This window comes from Lactuca virosa, chromosome 6 (assembly GCF_052849685.1).
Source record: "Lactuca virosa cultivar CGN04683 chromosome 6, Lactuca_virosa_CGN04683_v6, whole genome shotgun sequence".
Lineage (NCBI taxonomy): Eukaryota > Viridiplantae > Streptophyta > Magnoliopsida > Asterales > Asteraceae > Lactuca > Lactuca virosa.
The window spans coordinates 148,637,486-148,652,259 of NC_136431.1; positions in this window are offsets into that span (position 1 = coordinate 148,637,486).

The window sequence follows — 14,774 nt, forward strand, 5'->3', positions numbered from 1 at the left end:
AATAGATCTGGGTCTCTAGAGTCCATTAGCAACATAAAGTTGCTACCTTTACGTGCTTCTTGCCCCATAATACCAAAAACCAAGCTAGAAAGGGACTTAACTCTTGGGTTTCAACTCCAAAAGGGCTTTCTACATCTTTGATCCAAATAGAGCTCAGATCTGGAGTTTCAACTCCAGATCTAACTTATACACCAAGATCTCATCATATCATCTCCAAACAAGCCCTAAAACATCCATGAAAATGGATCTAGAAAGAGGAAAGCCAAGGATAACGATTCATTACCTCCAAAACGACCTCTTGCTGAAGAGTAATCTGAATCTCCACAAATCTCCTTGATCCAAGCTTCTTGATCTTCAAGATCTCTTCACAAAACACTTAACAATGCTCCAATTTGCTTGTAATGGCTCTCACTCACGATTCTAGGGTTTCTGGGTCTCAAAGGGGGCTAAGGGAGCTGAGGGGAGGACATTAAGTCCTTTAAATAGGGTGCAACCCCGAAGATTAGGGTTTTTCCTCGACCAGCACTGACTCGTCGAGTCCAGCCGCCGACTCGCCGAGTCAGGCCACTTAACCCGTGCCACGCACCCGCTTCGACTCGGCGAGTCAAGAGACCTACTCGCCGAGTCCCTTCCTTTATTCTCACTTAGCACCCTTCAACTTCTTGCTTCCAAATTGGGATGTTACAATATATTAGAACTTATAATATATTAATAAACCTTAAGTGTTATTTCTCTCATTTTAGTCTATCCAAATGCATGATGCCATGCAACCCAAATGGACCATGCCGGGTCGGGTCAAGTATATACCAATTATAGTTATGGACTTAGACACTAATCCAACAGTCTCCCACTTGGATAAGTCTAATAACTATTATTTCAAGTACTCCTTCATAACCCGACCAACAATCGTAGCTCTTAAAAGCTGCTGCCGAACTCTGAACAAATAAATGACGCGTCCATTAGATAAGTGATCATATATTCCTCCATTCTAGATATCATATGGACTGAGACATGGATTATAATCATTCTCTCTGTCCATTTGTTGTTTCCCGATTTCCGATTTATGACGACTGACTAATTGAACAAATCAAATCAGTCCAGGCCCGGCCGAACACTTAAATTTTGTCATCACTAAATCATCGAGGGGCCCACATATATCGCTTTTATCCCGAAGGTAAAAGGAATGGATAAACCTCAACTAATATGCTTGTACTGACTACTTGTTGAATCATTCATAAAGGCACGTTTTATAACATCGAGTTACCAATGCGTTTTCGTGCAATCAATATATAACCAACTCATAGTCAACAACTCATATCTCTAGGTTTGAAGAATATAAGATATTATCGTCTCATGATTCACTCGTGATAAAATCCATGAAGTAATTCAAATGAGTGTGGGTTGAATCCAATACTCAGGCCTTATGAGTACTCATGAATGTTGTAGCAACCACTGCTATGTCTAATGCACATTAGACAGATCATACAAGCCAAATTCATGACAGTCTTAAATCAATACCTACTTCCAAAGTATGACTGACTGTGGAGAGTTTGAATAACTTAGTCAGTCGGGAAGAATGACCTAGTTATTCTGGAAGTCAAAACATGCAAAGTGAAACACAAAAATAATACTAATCCTGTATGGCCCCAACACTTTGAGTGTAAATAAAAACACCTTTTATCTAAGCACCATATTGATTACTCATTATTCATGTTTCGATTAATCAACTTAATACTTGAATTGAAACAATAGTCTTACCATTCTCCAAGCATGCAAACTATGTTCGTCCAAATAATAGCTATGCCATACTCCAAGTGTGCACACTATGTTTACATGTGGTCCTCTCTTTGTGAAACAGATCGATTGACAATATTTCAATGATGATCATTTCACAATCCCAATCCTCTTGTCATTTACTGTAATATGTTAGATTCTAAACTTATATGCAATGATCCTCTTGTAATGACTATACCCAAAAGTCACAAAGGCTTGGCAACAAACATTACAAAGAATTCCAATGGAGATCAATTCCATGGAAACGAAGTCTCAAATTCAATGTACATTCCTTTGAACATCCTTCTTGCATTAAGTTATCTAATCTTACGCAGATTCAAACAATAACTTCCACCTACGGAAACAATTCCATATTACCATTTTGACCATCACTTCTGAACAAGAGTTGCCTTTTTTCAAAATATGTCAATATGGTCCTTACGATATACTTGTAATTGTCCATGAGCAACCAATCTTTGGTAAAACTCAGATTGTCCTCGACAATTTGCTTAATCATTTTAGTCATTTCCAGTTCTATTCCTTTTCCATTTTAATGCCTTAGGCATTTGGGAAATTTAGAATGGATTATAGCACATGTAATCGAACCTATACCCAAAGCATATGGGACATGATTCATGCTATAAAATTTTTATTTGCCATGTTCTCACAATTCGAACTATGAAGAGGTATGCCGTAATCATAATCGAATTTTGAGAATGCAACATATATAGAATTTCCTTATGTTGAACCATTCCAACATAACATTCATATATATCCTTGACTAAAGTAGATTAAAATCTCAATCTAAGCTTGTAGAATTGGAATGAAGTATAAAATCCTCTCCCTTAATTATAGCAAAACAACTTTTCCAAGGCGAATTGAAACTTTTGTTTTCTATAATTAATATTGCTAACTTGCAACACTTAACATAATAATCTTGCTCCCACTAGCATAATGATTATTATCTTGTTAGCATAACACTTATGCTCCCACTAGCTTTGATATGTATCCAGAGATCAGCTGGACTTTTAGAAATCAATACTTTATTGACTTTCTTACCAAAGTTCAGATTTCTGATACGCAATTGCTTTGATAAGACTTTATCAAAATCATACACCTTTCCTTAGATAGCTCACTTGTGTGTCTAAACAATTATGAAGATGGATGCCGTAATCATAATGTTTAGACCTTTTGTCATTCTCACAATTGCGATCTACTTAAAATCTACTTAGTGAAAGAGTTTCCTCACCATCATTTTCATGAATCAGAGAGAAACCTTATGACACTTAGATTTTAAGGTGTAAGTATTCCTATCCATGTGAATTTGTCATAACCATAATCACAAGACAAGGTTAGTGGCAAATCCAAACACATATGGACTGAACTTGTTCAATCTTATCTTCTTGCCACCTGGTAGCACAAGGGCCTACCATTGCTTCCAGGTTGTTATGCAAACAATTGAGAACTCATATAACTCACAAGCATAGTCAACTTTTAACTGGAATAGACACAAAAATAAGAATATGTCAACACGATAGGTTACAAACCTCAAGTCGTGGGCTAGTGATTAACAAAACTCTTGATTAGTTCTTGAAACTATTTCAGGATCTTTTAAACTCCCACTGTCCTCTTGACATATAAGACTCTCTTGCCCAATATTCAAGAGATAGTGTGGATTCTTTTATAAACACTTCACACAATTGGCCTTAGTTGGTCTTTGTTTTATCCAAAACATCACAACTTACCAATTTCAAATGTATAAGAGTAAGAAAACATTTTACTCTACATTTGACAAGTGTTTTAAACATTTCTGAAGATTATGTCACTCAAGGCTGAATCTTGGAGTATAACTCTATGATTTTATTTTGGAATGAAGTATTATTTATCTTTTGATTTAACCATTTCCACAATTCATGATTCCTCTCCTTAGCCAACAAATGCACTAAGGTGTTCTTAGAGGATCAATTGTGATATGGTTCCATAATCACTAAGATAATCATAAAACAAGATACACAAGTACTCTCCCATCTCTTCAGATTGGAGAAACTTTTATCTTTCTGCCTTATTTGATTCTTCTTATTCATTCTGCCATATATGGAAACTTTTCCAATGTCTCAGCATTACACTTAAACTTGTAAGCATAATCATATTTACTAAACTTTAGTAAATCATAACGAATAATCTTATCAACCTTTGTGGTGGACCTGACTAGTGCACAACCTAATGTACCCGATCCTTTAGTCCTTTGCTTGACTCACATGCGAATGTGAACAAGGAATTAGTCTTAATTTACCAAAGATGAAAAATCTCATTCATCACATAATACAACTTGCATGATTCCAGGTTTCTATCCAACTGAAACTTGGGTGATGAGAATCTTTCCTTATTTGATAACTTATGACACTACCACAAACGAAAGAATCCAATTCATTTTCCTATATTGCTTATCAATGGAAATATATAAACAACAATTTTTCACAAATGCCTTTGTAAGGATACTTAAAATAAATAAAATCAAAACTTTTCTTTTATTTTAAAACTTGCGAAAAAACTTATCCTTACAATGCAAATTCATATGAAAACTTTGTTGTTATCTATTCCTAAGCAATATCTCATAACTCTTATGCAGTGGCTCAAAATTTTGGTCATCGAACCATGCGATCAGAATCAGCACACCTTTTCTTTAAGCTTCCTTTGATTCTTCAAAAACATCAAAATGTAATTACATTACATCATGTATTAAGAATCTCCAAAAGAGAATTAATAGAGTTAGATAACGGACTTTACCTGAAGTAGAGTCAAACCTTTGACTTTACCATCCTTATGAGGTTTCAGGTAAATTCGGCAACTTCGCAACCAATGCCTCTTTCCTTTGGCAATAGGCACATATGGACTCTTTGGGAATCATACATGGGACTATCTCAGACTTAACCTTTCTCTTTACCATTTGGTCAACCGAGTTGACTATGGCCGATCCCTTTCCATTGGGAAGAGAAAGTTTTTTTTCTGGATTTCCAGTGTCACCATTTTCAATGTCCATGAAGTTTTGGGAAGTTGATCTTCTAATCAAATTTTCTTTACTAGTGTTCGAAATTCATTGCCGATTGATCAGCACAAAGCAAGTAGATAAGATCATTAAGGGTTATGTCATAGTCTTTTACATAGTAGTCCATAAAGAACTCACTATGTGTCTTAGGAAGTGATTAGTCAACATCCAACTTCCTCAAGACTTTGACACCCAACTCTCCCGGCTTGTTAATATGTGACTTAATCTCCAAGACCAAAGCACATATAGACTTTGTTTGCCAATAGGGATTGAGTGACTTAGAACTTATCAAGTCTTGAAACTTGTGGGATAGGGAGATTTATTGGAGGAGGTGGAGGAAATTAAGTATGATTTCCAGTCCCACTAATGCACAACAAAGGGATTGATCTTTCACCTTGATTGCCATTTGGGATATCATCTTCATTGGATAGCTTGTTCCTAAAGATTTGGGAAGACCATAGTTGTCTGAAGGAGACATCTATAAGGGATAAATTCAAGTTAGTTGATTTAAAGTCCTTAATATAACACCCAATATGAAATATTAAGGCTAGGATCCAACAACCTATTTATAACTGGAAGAAGGATGCCGTAATCCAAGTTATAAAATAGTTGAAGGTAGGTAAATGACGATTTACCAATTTCCACCATGAAAAATGAAATATAATTAAGTTTTAATTGGATTTGAAACTCCTAGATCTTTTAAGATACATTGAACTTTCAATGTCATGTTTGAATCTTGATTGTGCCCTCTCAAGTTTGTGACTGGGATGCCGAGGATCACAAATAAGGTGTGAATAACCATGCAAATTGACTTGGTACCCTTAACTTTATCACCTAATCGATGTGACGGTTAACCATACACGCTCCACCGATCTATAATAAAGTGAAGTTACCCTTTGCCACTCTTACTAGTCCTTATTAGTGTGTCGGTTAACCACACACACTCCACTAATGGCTTGGTAAGGTACAAAGTGTAATTTCATGGGTTAGCACATATTTCACATTTTCCTAAGTAACTAAGATTGAGAATTTATAAGTGTTTAGTTACTTAGTATTTATCATTATACTTTTAATGAAGGGAGAATTATAGTCCTTTCCTACCCATTCGGCTAACGACCCTCCACTAGTCAAGGAAGCGGTGGGTGAGAGTGGACACCCATTAAACTGCCATTTTATAGGCATTAACCTTATACCCCCCTTATAGACCGACTTCGTGAATGAGGCCTACTAACGGTAAGCTTGACTTTATCTTATACACATCTATATAATTAAAATTATAATAATAATATAAGGGTGTATTTTAAACATTTAAAATACTTCGTGGTTTAATCTATTAATTAAACTATACTCTTAATTTAATTAAACTTAAACCATGTCTTTATGGAATTATTAACTCTTTTAATCAAACACTTTAATTAATTTAATGAAGTCCATAAAGTTTGAATTTTAACTTTTAAAATTGTAGAGTTTGGAATTAAAGCATTAATGTGTGTGAGACTTTACAAATTCCAAAACTTGAGGGCAAGTTTTGAAACTATTCAAAACCTTTCATTTCATAACTTATGAGTTTAATGGTTTATTAAAATGAAGACACTTTATTTTTATGTAACCTCTTATTCTTTAATAACACTTTTAAAGAAGTGACTCTTAAACATCCATAACTTGAAGACAAGTTATGGAGTCATGAAATAATTAAATGAAAAAGCCTCTTCATTTTTATCTAACCTATGGCACTTTTATGATTTTTAAGATTCATAAATGTGACTTTTTATGAACTAACTCTAGATTAATTTGGATTGAAAACAACTAAAAGACAATTTTTTTTCATTAATCTTAACTAACTCATAAATCAAGGAAACATAAAACTCTTGGTAATTGTAACACCCGTCAAAATTAGGTCAATAACAATCACATGTGATTATGCCAATCATGTAATGTGATTTTGTTAAACTAGTAATGTGACAAACTTACTATGTAATTCATGTTAAAGTATGAACTTTCATGATACAACTCAAAGTATACGTTCATACGATTACAAAAATATAGAGAACATCTAAATCTGACTTCGCGTGAAGAAGTTATGATAAATTCTAACGCTATAATGCCTTATAACAAGAGGGATTTAAAATAAACTTAGAATTAGCTATTGGAGTCTAAAAGAAAGTCGTAGTACTCGGAATTACCTACGTGTGCATATAAAGAACGCCGAAAACGGAGTTTGTATGCAAAAGTTATGGCCTTTCGAAGATGCAGCTGTCAGAAACCCTAATTTGATTGAACTCACGACGTGAGCATCAAAAATTCACAACGTGAGGAGTCAACATACACTAATCGGAGCTAGAAAACACGCGTTAAGGCTATGGGATGACTCATGAAAGTTCACGACGTGAACCTATCATGTTCACGACGTGAATGGCCCCAGAACACCCTATAAATAGCGATCAAAGCTCATTCAATCCTTTCATTCTCTCTCGTTTCCGAAGGCCGTTTTCCCTTCTCGAGCCTGACAACGACGAGCCTCTGACCGTTTAGATTCTATAATCACGCTACTAAGTTGAGTTTCACGGCCCCACTTTCTAATATTTTCGGGGGAAAACGCATTCTAAATATTGTATATACGTTATTATTATGTCTATATGATAGTATATTAGTATCAACGTAGATAGTTATAATAACCGGGATATAGTTATTTCGTATCTAAAAATATACGACTATCGTAAAGTTGTTAGCATGTTATTGTTATTGTAGTATACTAATGTAGACCTTGAGTTATACTTAGGATTCTATACATATGTTGTGTGCGATATAGTTCCAGAGTTATACTCGGAAGTTCTATATGTTAATTGATATGTACGTTGTTATTATTGGTTTTATGTCAAGATAAAACTAGGAACGCTATATGTTGTTATTATTGGTTTTATGTAAAGATAAAACTAGGAACGCTATATGTTGTTATTATTGATTTTATGTTAAGATAAAACCTGCTTTTAATTCTAATTATAGATGCTGTACTACCGCAAGATGTACTCCTTGTACTACCGCAAGGTGTAATTCTTGTACTACCGCAAGGTGTAATCCTTGTACTACCGCAAGATGTACTCCTTGTACTACCGCAAGGTGTAATTCTTGTACTAGCGCAAGGTGTAATCTTTGTACTACCGCAAGATGTATTCCTTGTACTACCGCAAGATGTGATCCTTGTACTACCGTAAGGTGTGATCCTTGTACTACCGCAATGTGTGATCCTTGTAATAATAATAAGAGGTATAAAACTAAGTCATACAGTCGCAACTATAGACTCATGGTAGCACAATTTTAAAAGCATTATACTTTGTTGATATACAAGTATGAATGTTAAGTATAAGTTTCCCAAAGACTTATACTCTAAGTATAAGAATCTAGTAGGTATGTTATTTGTATATTAAGTAGACCACTATACCTATTCTACTTACTCGTATAGAATTGAAATAGATTTATACGTAGCGGTTTTACTCGTATAGAATTGAAATAGATTTATACGTAGCAACTTTCGTTTGTCTGGAATTACAAACACTTATAATCATAGTATATGAGACTTATAGGTAAACTACTTATTTGGTAAGTAAACTTTTATATCTAGGATATATATACTAAACGTTGGAGAGTTAAAATGATACTTTCAAAACTATACTTTTGAACTTGGAAAATGTATTATTTTTATATGGAGTCAAAACCTGTGGACTCACCAACTTTATGTTGACGTATTTTTAAATGCATGTGTTTTCAGGAAGTTGATAACTATGATACGAGAAATGACGTTACACTGCCTGGTGTTTCCGCCGACGGCCGGGGTGTGACAGATTGGTATCAGAGCTATTAACTATAGTGAATTAGTACTTTCTTAGGAAAGGACGACTATAGTTTAGGGCTTACTCTGTTAGGTTTAGGTATATCCCTTAACCTACAAATAAAAAGTATTATTAAATTATACTACTGAAGGACTACTTACGGGAGCGGTGACAAGGATAGACATGTCAATTTGGGTTGCTGGATTTCAGAACGGCTATATGCTAAAATGATCCTGCCCACCGACTGTCCTGACTGGCCGGTGCCTTATCAGCTAGACCTGAAGTAACAAACAATAAATAATAATACCCGTGAATACAACGAACACAAAGATATAGAGTTATGTATGAACTCAGTTCCGCAAGGAGAACACATGTATATAACCCAAAAATATAGAAAACCCAAACCCTCGATAAGAATTCAACGCAAGGTTTTAGGTCAAACTATTTAGTCGAGTTTTATTGCACATGGTACGAACCACAACTAAACGTAGAATGATCACCTATATTTAATTTTGGTCAGACCGATGCACAACTAAACTTGGATACGGTGTCTGAAAGACTAAAACACCTGAAGATTCTAGAAGATTAAAGATAGATCTCAGATTAGGATACCATCAACTCGGAGTACAAGAAGACGATGTTCCGAAGACAACATTTAGGACTTGGTATAGTCAATCTAAGTTCCTAGTTAAGTCTTTGGATTGACCAGCGCTCCAACAATGTTTATGGATCTCATGAATAGTGTTTGCAAAACCGTACTTGGATAAATTCGTGATAGTAGTTATTGATGATATATTGATATATTCACGAACCAAGGAAGAACACGGTTAACACTTGCAAATAATCTTGGAACTTCTAAGAAAAGAAAAGTTGTACGCCAAATTCTCCGAATGTGAATTTTGGATTAGAGAAGTACAAATTTTTACATGTAGTTAGTAACAAAGGGATTCATGTCCAACCCTCCAAGATTGAAGGAATTAAGAATTGGGAAGCACCAAAGACGTCAATAGAAGTGCGTCAATTCTTAGGATTTGCTGGATATTACCGTAGATTCATAGAGAATTTCTCCAAGGTAGCCAAGCCACTTACAACACTAACCCAGAAGGATATGAAGTTCAACTAGGAAGACAAACAAGAAGCTGCTTTTCAGAAACTAAAGCAAATGTTGTGTAGTGCACCAATCCTATCCCTTCCAGATGGGACAGAAGATTTCGTCGTATACTGCGACACATCAAATCAAGGATTGTGATGTGTGTTGATGCAAAGAGGAAAAGTTATCGCCTACGCATCACGACAAGTAAAGGTGCATGAGAATAATTACACTACCCATGACCTTGAATTGGGAGTTGTAGTTTTTGCACTGAGAAGTTGGAGACACACAATTGGCCAGAAAACATATAGGTGATACCTTATGTGCCGAGCTAGAAATAATCCACAAGACAAACCCAAAAGATCGTGCAAATTAAGGATCGATTAAAGGCTGCACGTGATCGTCAAAAGAGCAATGCTGACGTAAGACGTAAGCCTTTAGAATTCCAAGTTTGAGATAAAGTAATATTGAAGGTCTCTCCTTGGAAAGCCAATATTCGATTCAGAAAACGAGGCAAACTAAACCAACGGTATATAGGACCTTTTTCTAGCAAGAATTGGTTATGTCGCATACCAACTCAAGTTACCTCAAGAGCTAAGCAATGTACACGATGTTTTTCACCTGTCAAATCTCAAAATATGTCTATCGGATGACACTCTTTTTGTACCTCTCGACGAGATACAAGTCAATACCAAACTCAACTTTGTAGAAGAACCTGTCGAAATCATGGATCGATAAACCAAACGATTAAAACAAAGTCGTATTCCCATAGTGAAAGTTCGATGGAACTCTTTACGAGGACCTGAATATACTTGGGAATGTGAATATCAGATGAAACAAAAATACCCCCAACTATTTAACAAAACCCCATCCACAAGATAAATTTCGGGACGAAATTATTCTAACGGGGGGAGAATGTAACACCCGTCAAAATTAGGTCAATAACAATCACATGTGATTATGCCAATCATGTAATGTGATTTTGTTAAACTAGTAATGTGATAAACTTACTATGTAATTCATGTTAAAGTATGAACTTTCATGATACAACTCAAAGTATACGTTCATACGATTACAAAAATATAGAGAACATCTAAATCTGACTTCGCGTGAAGAAGTTATGATAAATTCTAACGCTATAATGCCTTATAACAAGAGGGATTTAAAATAGACTTAGAAATAGCTATTGGAGTCTAAAAGAATATCGTAGTACTCGGAATTACCTACGCGTGCATATAAAGAATGCCGAAAACGGAGTTCGTATGCAAAAGTTATGGCCTTCCGAAGATGTAGCTGTCAGAAACCCTAATTTGACTGAACTCACGACGTAAGCATCAAAAATTCACGACATGAGGAGTCAACAAACACTAATCGGAGCTAGAAAACACGCGTTAAGGCTATGGGATGACTCATGGAAGTTCACGATGTGAACCTATCATGTTCACGGCGTGAATGGCCCCATAACACCCTATAAATAGCGATCAAAGCACATTCAATCCTTACACCTTCTCCTTTCATTCTCTCTCGTTTCCGAAGGCCGTTTTCTCTTCTCGAGCCTGACAACGACGAGCCTCTGACCGTTTAGATTCTATAATCACGCTACTAAGGTGAGTTTCACGGCCCCACTTTCTAATATTTTCAGGGGAAAACGCATGCTAAATATTGTATATACGTTATTATTATGTCTATATGATAGTATATTAGTATCAACGTAGATAGTTATAATAACCGGGATATAGTTATTTCGTATCTAAAAATATACAACTATCGGAAAGTTGTTAGCATGTTATTGTTATAGTAGTATACTAATGTAGATCTTGAGTTATACTTAGGATTCTATATATATGTTGTGTGCGATATAGTTCCAGAGTTATACTCGGAAGTTCTATATGTTAATTGATATGTACGTTGTTATTATTGGTTTTATGTCAAGATAAAACTAGGAATGCTATATGTTGTTATTATTGGTTTTATGTCAAGATAAAACTAGGAACGTTATATGTTGTTATTATTGATTTTATGTTAAGATAAAACCTGGTTTTAATTCTAATTATAGATGTTGTACTACCGCAAGATGTACTCCTTGTACTACCGCAAGGTGTAATTCTTGTACTACCGCAAGGTGTAATCCTTGTACTACCGCAAGATGTACTCCTTGTACTACCGCAAGGTGTAATTCTTGTACTACCGCAAGGTGTAATCCTTGTACTACCGCAAGATGTATTCCTTGTACTACCGCAAGATCTGATCCTTGTACTACCGCAAGGTGTGATCCTTGTACTACCGCAATGTGTGATCCTTGTAATAATATTAAGAGGTATAAAACTAAGTCATAGAGTCGCAGCTATAGACTCATGGTAGTACAATTTTAGAAGCATTATACTTTGTTGATATACAAGTATGAATGTTAAGTATAAGTTTCCCAAAGACTTATACTCTAAGTATAAGAATCTAGTAGGTATGTTATTTGTATATTAAGTAGATCACTATACCTATTCTACTTACTCGTATAGAATTGAAATCGATTTATACGTAGCGGTTTTACTCGTATAGAATTGAAATAGATTTATACGTAGCAACTTTCGTTTGTATGGAATTACAAACACTTATAATCACAGTATATGAGACTTATAGGTAAACTACTTATTTGGTAAGTAAACTTTTATATCTAGGATATATATACTAAACGTTGGAAAGTTAAAATGATACTTTCAAAACTATACTTTTGAACTTGGAAAATGTATTATTTTTATATGGAGTCAAAACCTGTGGACTCACCAACTTTATGTTGACGTATTTTTAAATGCATGTGTTTTCAGGAAGTTGATAACTATGATACGAGAAATGACGTTACACTGCCCGGTGTTTCCGCCGACGGCCGGGGTGTGACAGTAATCCATAATTTGAGGACAAGTTATGGAATCCTTACAATGTCATTGAGATCAAGAATTATAATAATAAACAATTTGCACATAATTCCTAAGATCTACCAAAACTCATAAGCATGAACATTCATAATCAACATTTTTCAAGAATTACATAAACATATATAAAACCTGAAACTTTGATTATAGCATTGAAATTGGTTTAGCATAATCATTACCACTAAAAAAATAGTTTTTATAAGTCCAAAACAGTCAAAGGTAATGATTCTAGACCAATTCCAGCACCAAAACTCGAAGATATGCTGTTTGGGGGTCCAACTCGTCGAGTGCATGAACCAACTTGGCGAGTTGGATGCATTTTGCCTTGGACTCGTCGAGTCCCTTGATGGACTCGTTGAGTCCCCTGTCCAGACAGCACAAAACTTCGATTTTTAAGCAGTTTGCATCCAGTATAAGTGAAAACAAGTCTTGGCTCTGATACCACTGTTGGGTTTTGAGCATTCTAACACTCCTATGGTGTACATGCAACCCTAAATACCTTGGATCTATGTTTTCTCTATTATACATGCAAATATCAATTTCCAAGGTATTGTTCTAACTAGCATAATATAAAGTACACATAATATAAATCCTAGTAGAATTACATACCTCTTGTTTGGAGCTTGATTCCATGGAGCTCAAGAGCCTAGTGCCCCAAGTGTGACACCTCAAATGGTTCACACAACATTATACACACTTGGAATAACTTGAGAGAAAGTACACATTTCATGAAATCAGTTTTCCCTCTCTTGTTTCTCTAGCGGCCGATTTCTTCAATAATAAGATCATTATATAGTTAGTCACAATTAGGGTAAACCCTAATTGTCATGGCTTTCCATTTCCTTGGATCCATGGGTTCAAATACACCATGGAGCATCCATGGAGCATCCTATGGGTTTTAGCCCAACTTGATAATCCATGGAGCATTAGCCCACTATATAAGTATGGATGATTTACACAGTCAACCCATATATTTAATTAGTCTTCTTTTGATCACTTAATTAATTCTAGATTAATTCTTGATCAATACTAATTAAATAATCTTATTAATATATTAGAACTTATAATATATTAATAAACCTTAAGTGTTATTTCTCTCATTTTAGTCTATCCAAATGCATGATGCCATGCAACCCAAATGGACAATGCCGGGTCGGGTCAAGAATATACCAATTATAGTTATGGACTTAGACACTAATCCAACACATAAATGTATGCTCAAAAATCTTTTAGATGAAAATGATAGGTTAAAAATTAAGTCCGAAACCATTCAATCATTTGACTCGTCTAACGCCAAATTAATTTCAGAACATAAAATGAATATAGAAAACACGTCTGAATTTGATGAGGAATGTGAGATGAGCGAAATCTCGGTAGAAGATGTGGTTGATTGCTTTGAATTCACGAAGAGCGAAACCGAAAGTGAGAAACCCCTCATATCTGAGACCTCGGTTGAATACACTCGCCTGTCAAAGGACAAGCCATAGAAACTCAAAGAGAAGGCAATGGTTTATCAAAAGGTTCAAACAGTGCCGAATCAGGTATATGTTGTTACAGGAGTCACTACAAAACAAACAGCAGAATTGAAAATCTTGGTCGACAAAGACAATGCTGAAGGGTGCAACGATTACTTCTGGTCAGCCCCTATTGATAACGCAGACGAAACCATCGGCTTATCAGAGCAAACCTCATGGAGGGTAAAAGGAAGATATGTTGCTAAACCCATCAAAAGAGATCCCTGAAGAACCAAAGAGAACACCGAATGTTCCTTCTAAGACAACCGAAAATCAAAAGGAAAAGCCAAAATCTAGCTTCAATATTCACAAATCTCAGAAGGAGTTAGCTGAACAGAAATGCCAAAGAAATCAAAGATGTTTGAAAAATCTGAATGAGCGAAAACGTTATTGGCAATCTCAAAACCCCAACTACGTTCCTTCCAAGAAAGAGTCAATTGCCAAAGAAAAGGAAAAGCTAAAAGGAAAAGAAAGTTTTAGTCCAAGCTCCTACTATTCCAAGGCACAGAACCGAACGTCTACTTTCGGTTCCAAAACCAACGCTCAGAACCGAACATCAAGTTTCGGGCCCAACGACAAGGCTAACAACCGAAAGTCAAG